We start from the raw sequence: 11,290 nt of genomic DNA on the forward strand, positions 1-11,290 counted from the left end.
ACAGGAAATGTGCGTTTCCTTTTTACGATCCTCCCTCTGGTTCCCATTAAAAGCACAAAGGAGAATGTCATCCATTTGAGCGCTGCCAGACCCAAACTCTCTCTCTCTCTCTCTCTCTCTCCGCGTTTAAGTGAATCAGCCTCGGTGATTCAGAAATCCTGGGCCAGTTATAGTTTTTAAGAGAGCCGAAAAGATGTTCGAGCTTTAGTTCTCACTTCAAACTCTGCTTCGTCGGCACTGATGACGATGATCAGGATTGACATTTCTAGCCAACAACTGTAGATTTTATAAGCATTACATACATTTCATGGGCTGCAGTGACAATTGTTGCTAGCAGATTTTGTTAGCCGTGTCTGTTAGCTGTAGTCAGCTAACACACGCCAGTGCTATTATTATTCGTTGTAGAGGGAGATCCTGCAAAAAGAGTTTAAGAAACGCTCCATGGGTTGATTGAAGTTCGAGGCTAAAATGTGCGTGTCCCAGGAGATAAAGTTAGCATCCTCAGCAGCTAGCACTTTGCCGGGCTACTTGGCCTCAGCACTGTGGTGTTGCATGAAAACAAGAGTTAAATAAAGGTTTTTTATTCTACCAAGGACCTTGAATAGTTTGAATGTATTTGTATTGTGTATGTATTTTAATTCTTATTTCATTAATCCAGAGAACTAAAGTAACAAGGGGACGAGGTGCAGGTGGAGAGACACTGGCAACAGAGCGGTGCTAACGAGGCTGATGTGATGAGGTGTTCGGGGGGGAAATCAGGCTGGGGAAGAGCACAGGAAGACAGGAGGGACACAACACTGGGAACACAGGTGAGCGACAGGGCCATGTAGGCGGTCGCCTGCTGGAGGGCATCTGTAACTATTTAATTGTAGTGCAACCTCTTATTTTACTAAAACTTTTATCAAAAGTAGGTCATAATGCGTTATGTTGAACCACTGGTGCAAGCAGTCCTCTGCAGGCTGCAGGCAGTTGTTTGTCCTGCTCCGTCTGCTGCAGCTGCATGTATTTGCTCGAACAGTAATCTAACTTTAATCTAACTAACTCTGTAAACTGTCCAGATGTACTCAGGACATTTTTTTTTTTGCAGAAGCCTTCAGCAGCTGCCGGAGAAGCGCCTTCTAATCTGCCATCTACACCACTCTCTGTGGCCCATATGTTCTTGTGGTCTCTGATTCACTGCTTCTTTAATATTATCATTATTGTTGTTATTATTTTTATTATCACTAAATGTTAGGGTAAAAGCGCGTCACAAATTAAATGCAGGTGTTTGTTCCGTGCTCACTTCATATGAAGTGCAATGACCGCAGCTTTAATGCAGTGGTGTAACAGTATGGATGTACCGTATGTCTGAATACAGCTGCGGGTCAGCAGCACACCACCTACCTCCGTTGCAGTGCAGCCTGAATCAGTGAGTTCTCATAATTGTATGTATCTGCCGACATTACATAAAAACATTAAAAGATTCAGATTCTGGTCCTCGTCTTGCCATTGGGGCACCAAAATGGCCAGAACTGTCCCCGGTGAGGAGGAAGCAGACAGTGACAATGAGACACAAGACAATGTTACAAAGAACAAAACAAGAACTAACTAATCAAAAACCCAAACCGTGACACTAAAGAGACAGAGCGGCTGTTGTTACTGTAAACGCTGATATGCTAGCATCTTTAACATGCATGTGAGACCGTACTGTCTGTAGGGGGCTGCCCCGGATACGTGCATGGGACCGCAGCCACACGGCATGAGAAACAGTTTCAATCCCACACAAATGCATATGTGGATGCACAGATAACATACAGCTTCACTCTCTGCACACGTTTTTTTTTTTTTTTTTTTAAGTTGATTGTGATCAGCTGGATTTCTTTGCGAAGGACTCGGGTCGGATTTTCCGCGACAGGATGCACGTTCTCCGATGCCTCGTCTCAAACGCCTCTCTCCACTCCGCAGAGAGCGACAGCAGCTAAAACGTCAGTCTAGGAACAGAGTCCGTTGCCGCTTTCCATCACAACCAACCAATGAAAAATACACCAAGGAGCATTTTAACAGAAGGTACTTTTATAACTCATTTTCACATATAGTGCAAGGTGACTTCTGTAGGTTGTACACTATCAGCCGTACATGCTAATGTTTACAGATCATAGAGGCACTTTTTTAAAAATGTATTTCCTACACCACCGTCCAAACTCTTGAGTGTTGCTCTCACTGCTCCGTGTGCACCCTCTCAACATGTGTCAACGCAGGCCTGCTGTGTCTAGTGAAGATTGCGCAGCTCTGATTGGACCATTTTTTATTTGGAGGCATTTTTTTTTTTTTTTTTTTTTTAGGAAATGCTCAGTTGGGGTAGTTTGCATTATGAGTAATATCCATTTCACGGTCATTTTGGCCTGCTGCAGCCCTCCTATTGAAAGAGGCTCTACAAACAGATGGAGGCCTTTGAAATCTACTAAACACATGCCGTATCTCGTGTCTCCTGTCAAAGGTATTCTTCCTGTTATTCATGCAGCGCCTTTCTTTCTTCCTCTTTGGTGTTTCAGCCGGGCTCATTATTCATCCTCGCTAATGATCGGCCACAATATCTCCCGCTGTGGCAACAGAACATGAAACAGCACTAAAAAAACCAACTTTAACGCATCAGGAAGTCAAACATCTGGAGGGAGACAGATGAGGGGAGAGGAAGAATTCAGCCAGACGTCTTACTGCTGTGGGACAATTTTACCTAATTAGCAACTTCTGTTTTCTCAAGAGCATTCCCTCTCTCCCCCAGCCTCCATCAGTGTGTGTGTAATGCAGGCCCATGTGTGTGTGTGTCTGTGTGAGCCTATTGTAATGGTCTTTCCTCACATGAATTCTAGCCAAGGCCACAAGCCAAGGCCTGTGCGAGTGTGTGCGGGTGGGTTTTTTTGCTCTTGCATGGTTTAAGCTAACACTCGTTTCCTCTCAGGAACAAGCTTTTCTGAGTCATTTGCATCAGTGTCTTTAAACCCTTTTCCCTTCCCACGCCTCGGTGTTCAGACCTGGTGCATCCTAATGCATTGTTCAGATCTGCACATTCATTTCCCAGTTCGATTTTATTACGCTTATGGCTTTCCCATCCACCTCCTTAACAAAAGAAAAATGATGTCTCCCTCAGGAGGCATCATCTGTTCGCACAAAAATAATCCCAGTTCTCTCGAAGCATCTCAGGTGTCGTCCACAACCTGTTTCCTTCTGCTTTCCCCATTTTTAGATCCCATTTTTATTGTTTTTATTTCCAGAAACATTTCAAATGGTTTTTCTAAAGTATCCAGAGCCCCTGTAATGAGACCCAGCGGAGGTTTGGACCACCTGTAAATATGGAGGAAAAGTTTTCACAAGAGTTCATACTCAGGAACACACATGTGCAATCATGCAGGCGAAGTGGCTCTATCAGAGCCACTTTTAAATTAATCTATTTAATGGGCAGTCAGATTTAAAAAAAAAAAACAGAACAAACAAAAAAAACACTGATTTTGGTAATCCTTTGGCAATTCTTGTACTTAACCACATTTATTTCAGAGAATTACTCAAACTGTTTTCAGACGGTTTTCAGATGTGTGGCCTCTTCTCGCTGCCCCCAACACGACTGTCAGTCAAACATTACTCACAACATCTTGGGTTAAACTCGGGGTGCCCAGACTGATTCACCACTTCTGCAAGTTCTTTTTTGGGTCTGATTTGTGTTAAAAGCACTTTGACGTTAATTAATGAAAAAAAGACAACAACAACAAACATTTTACAGTTATGTGGATAAAACTTCATCATGGATCTACTCCAAACTCATGTTGCACTGCTGCTTATGGAGTCTGATTTTTAAAAAAGACATGCACGCATGACGTCTGCGAAGCCATTCGTATGAGACAGTCTAGTGGTAACAGACTGTAAACAGTAAAACCTACAGCAGAGTAGTTCTTTGATATCTGATACAAGTGTTCTGCTAATGACAACATAGCTGTCCAGATGGCTTTCAGGCCTTTGAGCACACAGCCAAGTCAAAACTGTGACTGTCCCTCACTTGTCTGAGTGTGTGTGTGTGTGTGTGCGTGTGTGTGTGGGCATACACTTGCTAGAGTAACACTCAGACACACACAACAAAGTCATGTGGACATAGAAACAGAAACTATTTATAGAGTTGAAAAGTCACGGGGGGCTACAGTGGGTGTGCTGAACTTCGTGGAAAGATCATCTATGATTATCTGACATCCTGTGGTAAACACACACACACACACGCACACACACACACACACACACACACACACACGCACGCACACACACACACACACACACACACACACATACCTTCCTGTTTGTCAGGTGCAGAGGAAGCCAGACACAGTGCCCACGCAACAACAAACTTGTGAGACAGAGCAAAATAAAAACACGTCCGTGGTGTGGTGAGAGTTTTTCCATCAATCAAAGACGCCATCAGCAGCAGCTGGAGAATTTCAGTTGACTTCTGTTGGAATAATCAGCATCACACAGGTGTGACTGGAACACCAGTTCTGCCGCTGAGATAACGCATCTCGTTCCAGAGACTGTGAATTCATAGTGAGCAGTGAATCTGGCCTCATGTTGAATCCACAAATACGTGGAAAGTGTTGCAAACAGATTCATCCAACATCTCTGCCCTGCCCTCAGTGAGTCAGAGGCACATTTGACTTTCTGGTGACACATTGTTTTTCATATGTGTCAATGCAAATGTCTGCTGGGAAAAAAGCTGTAAGGTTTTTTTTTTTTTTGTAAAAAACGCTAAATGCAAGTTAATTACAGCAAGCTTTGAATCAGCACGGATGTGAGTACTCATTAACATACACTTACTTTTAAACCCAATCTGCAGAATGACTTTCTGCAAACCACAGATGTCTTGAACCTTTACATTTCCTAAGATCTGAATGATCGATTCACAAGACTTTGTTTACAGGACGACAGTGACTTTCTGTTAACTATTCAGGCTCTGATTCACAGTGGGAACCAAATGGACCATAAACATATTGTATATTTGTATACATACAAATGTGAACCGAAACTCCAAGATTTTCTCGTAGCATCTACTATTTCAACCTGGACACAGCGACGCTGCTCAGCCTTGAAGATCATTTATACTCAACGTCAGTTCGGATAAGGACGAGCCTTTTGTCTGTCCTCTGTTCATTTTGTCTGCGCGTTTTCTGAAAGCTTACGGATACGGACCAACAGAGCAGAACCTCTGGTAGTCATGGGGGCAGTAGAGCAGTGTCACCGATAGTTCAAGCAAAACACGATTACTGGACAAGAGGAAGAAGTTTTAAAAAGAGTGAAACTTTTTTAAGGGGAGGTTATGTGTGTCGGTGAGATGTTTTAAAAGGTCTGTATGATGTGACTTCATCCAGGCACAGAGCCAAATAGCTACTGCAGAGGAACTCAATGTGAGTCCCACAGTGATGAGGGAAAAGTGAAGGGGCGAGACTGATTGGCTCTCTTGTGGTTGTAATGCTGAACAATCAAGGCAACATGAGGAAGGCATGGAAGTATGTGGTCACTGTAGGTCATATAATTTGAAACGGATGTATGTGTTTCTTTACGTAAAGGGAGCACAAATGACACTTTACTTCCAATGTTGCCTGGTGGCCACATGCGGTATTGCTGCTAATAATTGCCCTGCCGCCACAAAAGCATTTTCCCCTTAGAGCATCCTTATAAACATGAGGCCTGTAGAAACTGTTGACAGGACACCTCAAACTGAAAACAAGGTCAATTATGACTCTTTCTGTCATCGATACTTGACCCGTGGAAGTTTCATATTTGGGCCGCATAACCAGGAAGTAATCTCAGAAACTGGACTACTGTTACTATCCCTTCAATAGTTTATTTCTTTCAGCCAGCTTCCTGTGAGACAGCATTTATTCATCCTTTTGGAAACAGCATGTCCACACCCTTGAGCGATGCGGAGACACCTTGTGTGAGAGACTGTTAATCCACTAATGTCTTTGCTAGGAAGAGACTCTGCTGACAAGACAGAATCGCGCAGGGCCTGGAAACAGATGGCCAGAAGGCAGTGATGCAGAGGAAGCACTAAGGCTCGAGATTAAGTTTTCTAAAGGGATTTCATCGGGCTTGCACTGTAAACTGATGATTAATTCTGTCTGTGGAGGCAATTTGAATCAATCATCATGCATGAGCTCATGTGTAGCAAGGAGGATCCATTTCAGAGGCAGCAGCAGCATCCCCCCAAAAAGAGACCTATGTTTGCAGACATTTGCCTCATCCTAATAATAACTGTCTGCCTTGCTGCTTTTGGCACATTTGCTGATTCGGAAGCGCCATCGCCGCCACCGTCGCCACCGTCGCCACCGTCTTAACCAAACTGCTGCGCTGAAAGTGAAGTTTGACATTACAGAAGCACAAGCACGCGTTCAAAACCACACTGTGGTCAACAACATGTGATGGGAGGCGTGATGAAACGGACAACTCGTCTCCCCCCCCAAGCTGAATGAGGTCATTGAGAGTTGACAGGTCAGCAGCTCCTCTGCTCATATGGCAGCAGATCAAGGTCATTCATCAGCCGTGTCAGTCGCTCACATGACAGACACCAAAACTGAAAACATTAACGAGTCATCAAAGGACAAGCGTGGCAGCAATTTTTTCTGCGTTAACCTGATTTCCTACAAATAAAACCCTCAGTATAATCCGGCATTAGAGACATCCAGGTCATCCAGTGGCCATAAACATAACTCCTCTGTGTCTGTGGTCTAAATCTATTTTTGCTAAATCAGCTGATGACATAAAAATGCATCGTCACCTCATGATTGGCCTTTGACACCAGTGACAATATCATCTTGACCACAAGCTGCTGTTTCAGACTCCACATAGTGACTCTACTGTGCTTCCCTGCTTTCAGTGACTAACTGGTCATCTTTGAGATACATAAACAGCCCAGTCAGCTGGTTTAGTCTGATGTGACTCCACTTGCATTTCACCTGGTTCCACCTGGGAAGTCCTTCTTCCAACTTCCGTTATGTGGAAATCACATGGACAATAAAAGAAGAGAAAGCTGCCTTTTATTGTTTTGAGTGTGGAACATTTTGCTAATGCCAACTCTTTATAACGGATCTACGTCGCTCTTTGTTGTAAGTACAACCTAATACCATATTACAATTGAATGTGTGAGCAAAAAAACCAAACTGAGCTGAACATTTACGTTCAAAAATCAACTTTACCCAGTTTGGAATACAATTTTCCGATTATTCAGACACCACATGAATGCACCATCAGACTGTTTTTAGTTGTTTTATCAAGTATATTTTAAATATAATTTTTTTTTCCCTTCTTCAGCTAACAGGTTTTCATCAGTTTTGATAGCGGCGGAAAGTTTCTTATTAATCTCGGACATAGTAGGCAACATGATACCAGCACAATTCAACACAGTTTTTGTTTCAGTACACTGTTTCTGAGGTCAAAAATAAACTTTCATAACTTTTGCTTTAGCTTAGCTCAGTATAGGAAACCCGGGGTGAAAATCTCTGCATGTGATCATCATGTGATACAATCACATGAGGAAATATATTTTTAAAAAAACATTTTCTTAGCTTGAAACTTGTGGTTTTGGAACATTAAATGCACCCAAACTGGGTAAAAGTGTGACATAAAGTCACAAGGGAATTTTGTGGCTGGAAGTACCAAAACAACCTCAAATGTAATCTCTGTATGGGCATAAATTAGTCCTTTGATCCAGCGGCTCACAAGATCACAAAGTCAGATGTAGACTCAGCCTATTTCAGCTAAATGTTTCCCCTTTTCACTGAGACGTGTTATTGTAAGCCCCGAGACAAGCTCTTTTTTCTTTTTCCCCATACGATCTGTGAGGGCTACTTTTCTCTGTTTGACAATCACGACACTGAAAAGCCTCCTACTCCAAGTATGTTTGAGCTCCAGTGCGTCTGTTGTAGAAAAAGAGCTTGTTGTAGGACAAGGCACCCTGGGCCCTCTCACACGTCTCAATGGGACACTTTGTGTTGTGTCCATTTCTATGTGGGGGTTGTTTGAAGCCCCCAGAGAGACTTTATTAGCTCCTGATTCAAAGTCAAGACTTGGAAGAAAAGATTTCAAATTTATGAAATATTCCTGCTTATTAAAATGATCCGGACGCAGTGATAAAGAGTGAAACTCACACATAAGTTGTGAGATGATGTGCCGAGACATGTGCGCAGTATTTTTAATTCTCCGTCCCTGTTTCTCTTCCCCCTCTCTCTTCTCTTTCTGCTCCACGCAAACCCAAACAAACATTAGCGCTGAGGAGAGATTCCAGACCAGACCGACTGATAAGAGGGGAATTCCCACGCTGTGGATCATTTGACACACATATGTTAACACACACACACACACATACACACACACACACACAAAGAGCCAAGTTTCGCCATGACACAAAGTTCAGCTCAGATGAAAAGCTCATTTTCAGACTCAAAGTTCAGCGAAGATTTATTTCTGTGTTAGCTTTAATTTTTGGAAACATGAAGGGAAAATGTTTGATTTACAACACGGGAAGTACCTGCCATGTGATTCCCCTCCAAACACAGGTAGTTAGAGAAGAGAAAGACGTTTATGAGCCAATAAAATCCCCATTTTTTCTTTGAATTTACATAGAAAAGACAAATGGGGCAGTGACTCTCTTTTTGTTTTAGTTTAAGGTAAACTAACATGATTCATATATATTAATAAGGCTCCTTGTGGCAGTGTTGTGTAAAGGCAAATCAGCACACAATACGAGCAGACAGGACAGCATACTGCTGCACTGTCTACGAAATATAACCCCAAGGCAAGCTGACGACAATACACATAAAGAGATAAGAAGAATTTAATCTAATCCACGAGGAATGAGGGAAAGCCCACAACCTGACTGACTGACTGACTGACAGACTGACTGGGAGCAAACTCAGCGAGCTGTGATAATGGGATTATTGTGCTGTATTTCAAGCTGTCCTGTGCCGACAGCTAGATTAGTTGTATGACTTTGTTTTCTACAGGAGAGGTCTTGAACCCCATGAGCCCCCAGAGCAGAAACCATGATGAATGATTTTTCTGTCTGCTGCCCAATCTGGAGCACATCCTGAAGCCTGTTTGAGAAACTGGATACTGTAGATGTTGGCGGTTAACTGCTATAAGAACCATATGTTATGAAAGTTCATCTGCTGATTTTATCGCAAGATTGAGAGCAATTTGTGATCGTGGGGGAACAATTAACATATTTAATACATAATTAATCAAGTTCTTACTGGAAATAGACAACTTTAACCCCTTTATATTTCTAAGTGGTGCTGTTGTTGGGTCAGTTGTTGCAAAGACAACAGGATTGTTTGTTTTTTCTGAGAGTTGTAACGACCAACAACAACATGGGACAAACCATGAATTTGATTCCTTAATGTAGATGTGAAAAATGATTAAAAAAAAGCCCATATCTTCAGTCGGGCCGCATTATTAACTTAGAAAATTACGAAAATGTCGAAAAAAAGCCTTATCTCACAATGTTAAGGTAAGTGAGAAAACATTCCTGGATCCATTGAAAGTTAACGGGGTCGATTCTGGGCTGAGACCCATCCATCCACGTTTCGTTAAAATTCGTTCAGTAGTTTTTGTGCAGTCCTGCTGACAAACCAACAAATGAACGGACAAGGGTGAAAACATAACCTCCTTCTTTGATGGAGGCGATTAACATTTACTTCATAACGACACGTTAAAGCAAAAAATCTTGTGTGATGACAGTTTAAGATGACACGACCATGAGTTGGGTTGTCTTACATACGTATTTGTCATCGGAGTAATGTCACGTAGTTATGATGATGCTACATACAGTCACAGAGGTTAAGCTAGCTGGGGTTGGCTTGTTGTTAAATATCTCCAAACCCCACTGTAAAGTCCTGTTTTGAATTTATACATACAGAAGATTTGGGTGCTGCTGAAGGCCAGATTAAACGGATCTGTTCTTTGAATTGAATGCGACGAGTAACACTGAATCTGCTGCTGGGTGAATAGTCAAGCGCTGATGTAATTTTTCAATGAGTCATAAATAACTGATTGGAATTTTCTTTTGCCGAAGAGGAAGAGTCATAAAGCCAGCGAAGTGACTTACAGAGAAAAACATGTTGAGATCTTACCAACGTGAGCTAACATTAGCCACCATGAAGTTAAAGATGAGTGAGTACATAGTTTTCTGTTTCTGCATAACCAACTATAATATCCGTATCCATATTCAGGATAAGGCTTGAACCAGAACGGGTGGAGCCAATTTGTTGGTAGTTCAAGCCTGAAAGTGATAGAAGTTGCTTAGTTTATTATTTATTAGAACAGCCTCAGAATTGAGCTTCAAATTAAGAGAAGTATTTTACATTTAGCTTTTCGTCCAAAGCGACTTATATTCACACACTGAGCAGTTTGGGGTTCAGTATCTTGCCCAGGACACTTTGACATGCAGATCAGGGGAATCGAGCCAGCGACCCTCCAATAACAAGACAGTAGCCCTACCCCGCATGGATTTTCCCTCATCCCGTCTGCGGATATTGACGTACGCTACTCGGGTGATCCCTCAGGTACATTATCTGAACCAGACTGCTTGTTTCAATTACGCCAAATGTGACTGTAGCAACATGCTAGTGAGTGTTAGCAGGAAGATGGATGAGCCTGGGTGAAGCAATAAGACCCATTCTTGAGCAAGAAAGCAGAGACAATGCTCTTCACATTAACAAAGGGAACAGTCACAACTCATAAATCTTCACAAGGATCAATATGCCATGAGCATCACGCGCTGTAGCATCGGGACACGGACGACATAGGTATACAAGCCGTACCCAAGTGTTTTTTTTTCTTTTTTTTATTGTTAATACCACGAAACGCCCTTTGTTTAACAGCTGAGGGCATTTTCCGCTTTGGTTTCTGTAACCCATTGGACTTTATTTTTAACAGCAACAATAAAACGGGAAATTCTGCGATGAGGAACTGGATCAGCCACTCTGTCATTTAACAGTATGGTGGCAGATGAGAAAGAAAAAAAAGTGTGGAGGAGTGTCAACAATAGTTCTTTGAGTCAGCAAAACACCCAGCTCTGGATCTCCCCATCACAACCTCCACTGATTTTCAGAACGACCTTTTGATGTATTTCAATAAACTGCGGGGCTGTCCCATGGGGCGCCACCTTCATCAGAACAGCCCACTGTGTGTATTCATAATTAATCTTTCAATAAGAGGATCCTCACATCTGAACCATGTGTGGGCGCTGTGTTTGTGGGGGCGTGTGCATCGGCGCGAA

This window comes from Sparus aurata, chromosome 21, assembly GCF_900880675.1.
Source record: "Sparus aurata chromosome 21, fSpaAur1.1, whole genome shotgun sequence".
NCBI classification, from domain to species: domain Eukaryota; kingdom Metazoa; phylum Chordata; class Actinopteri; order Spariformes; family Sparidae; genus Sparus; species Sparus aurata.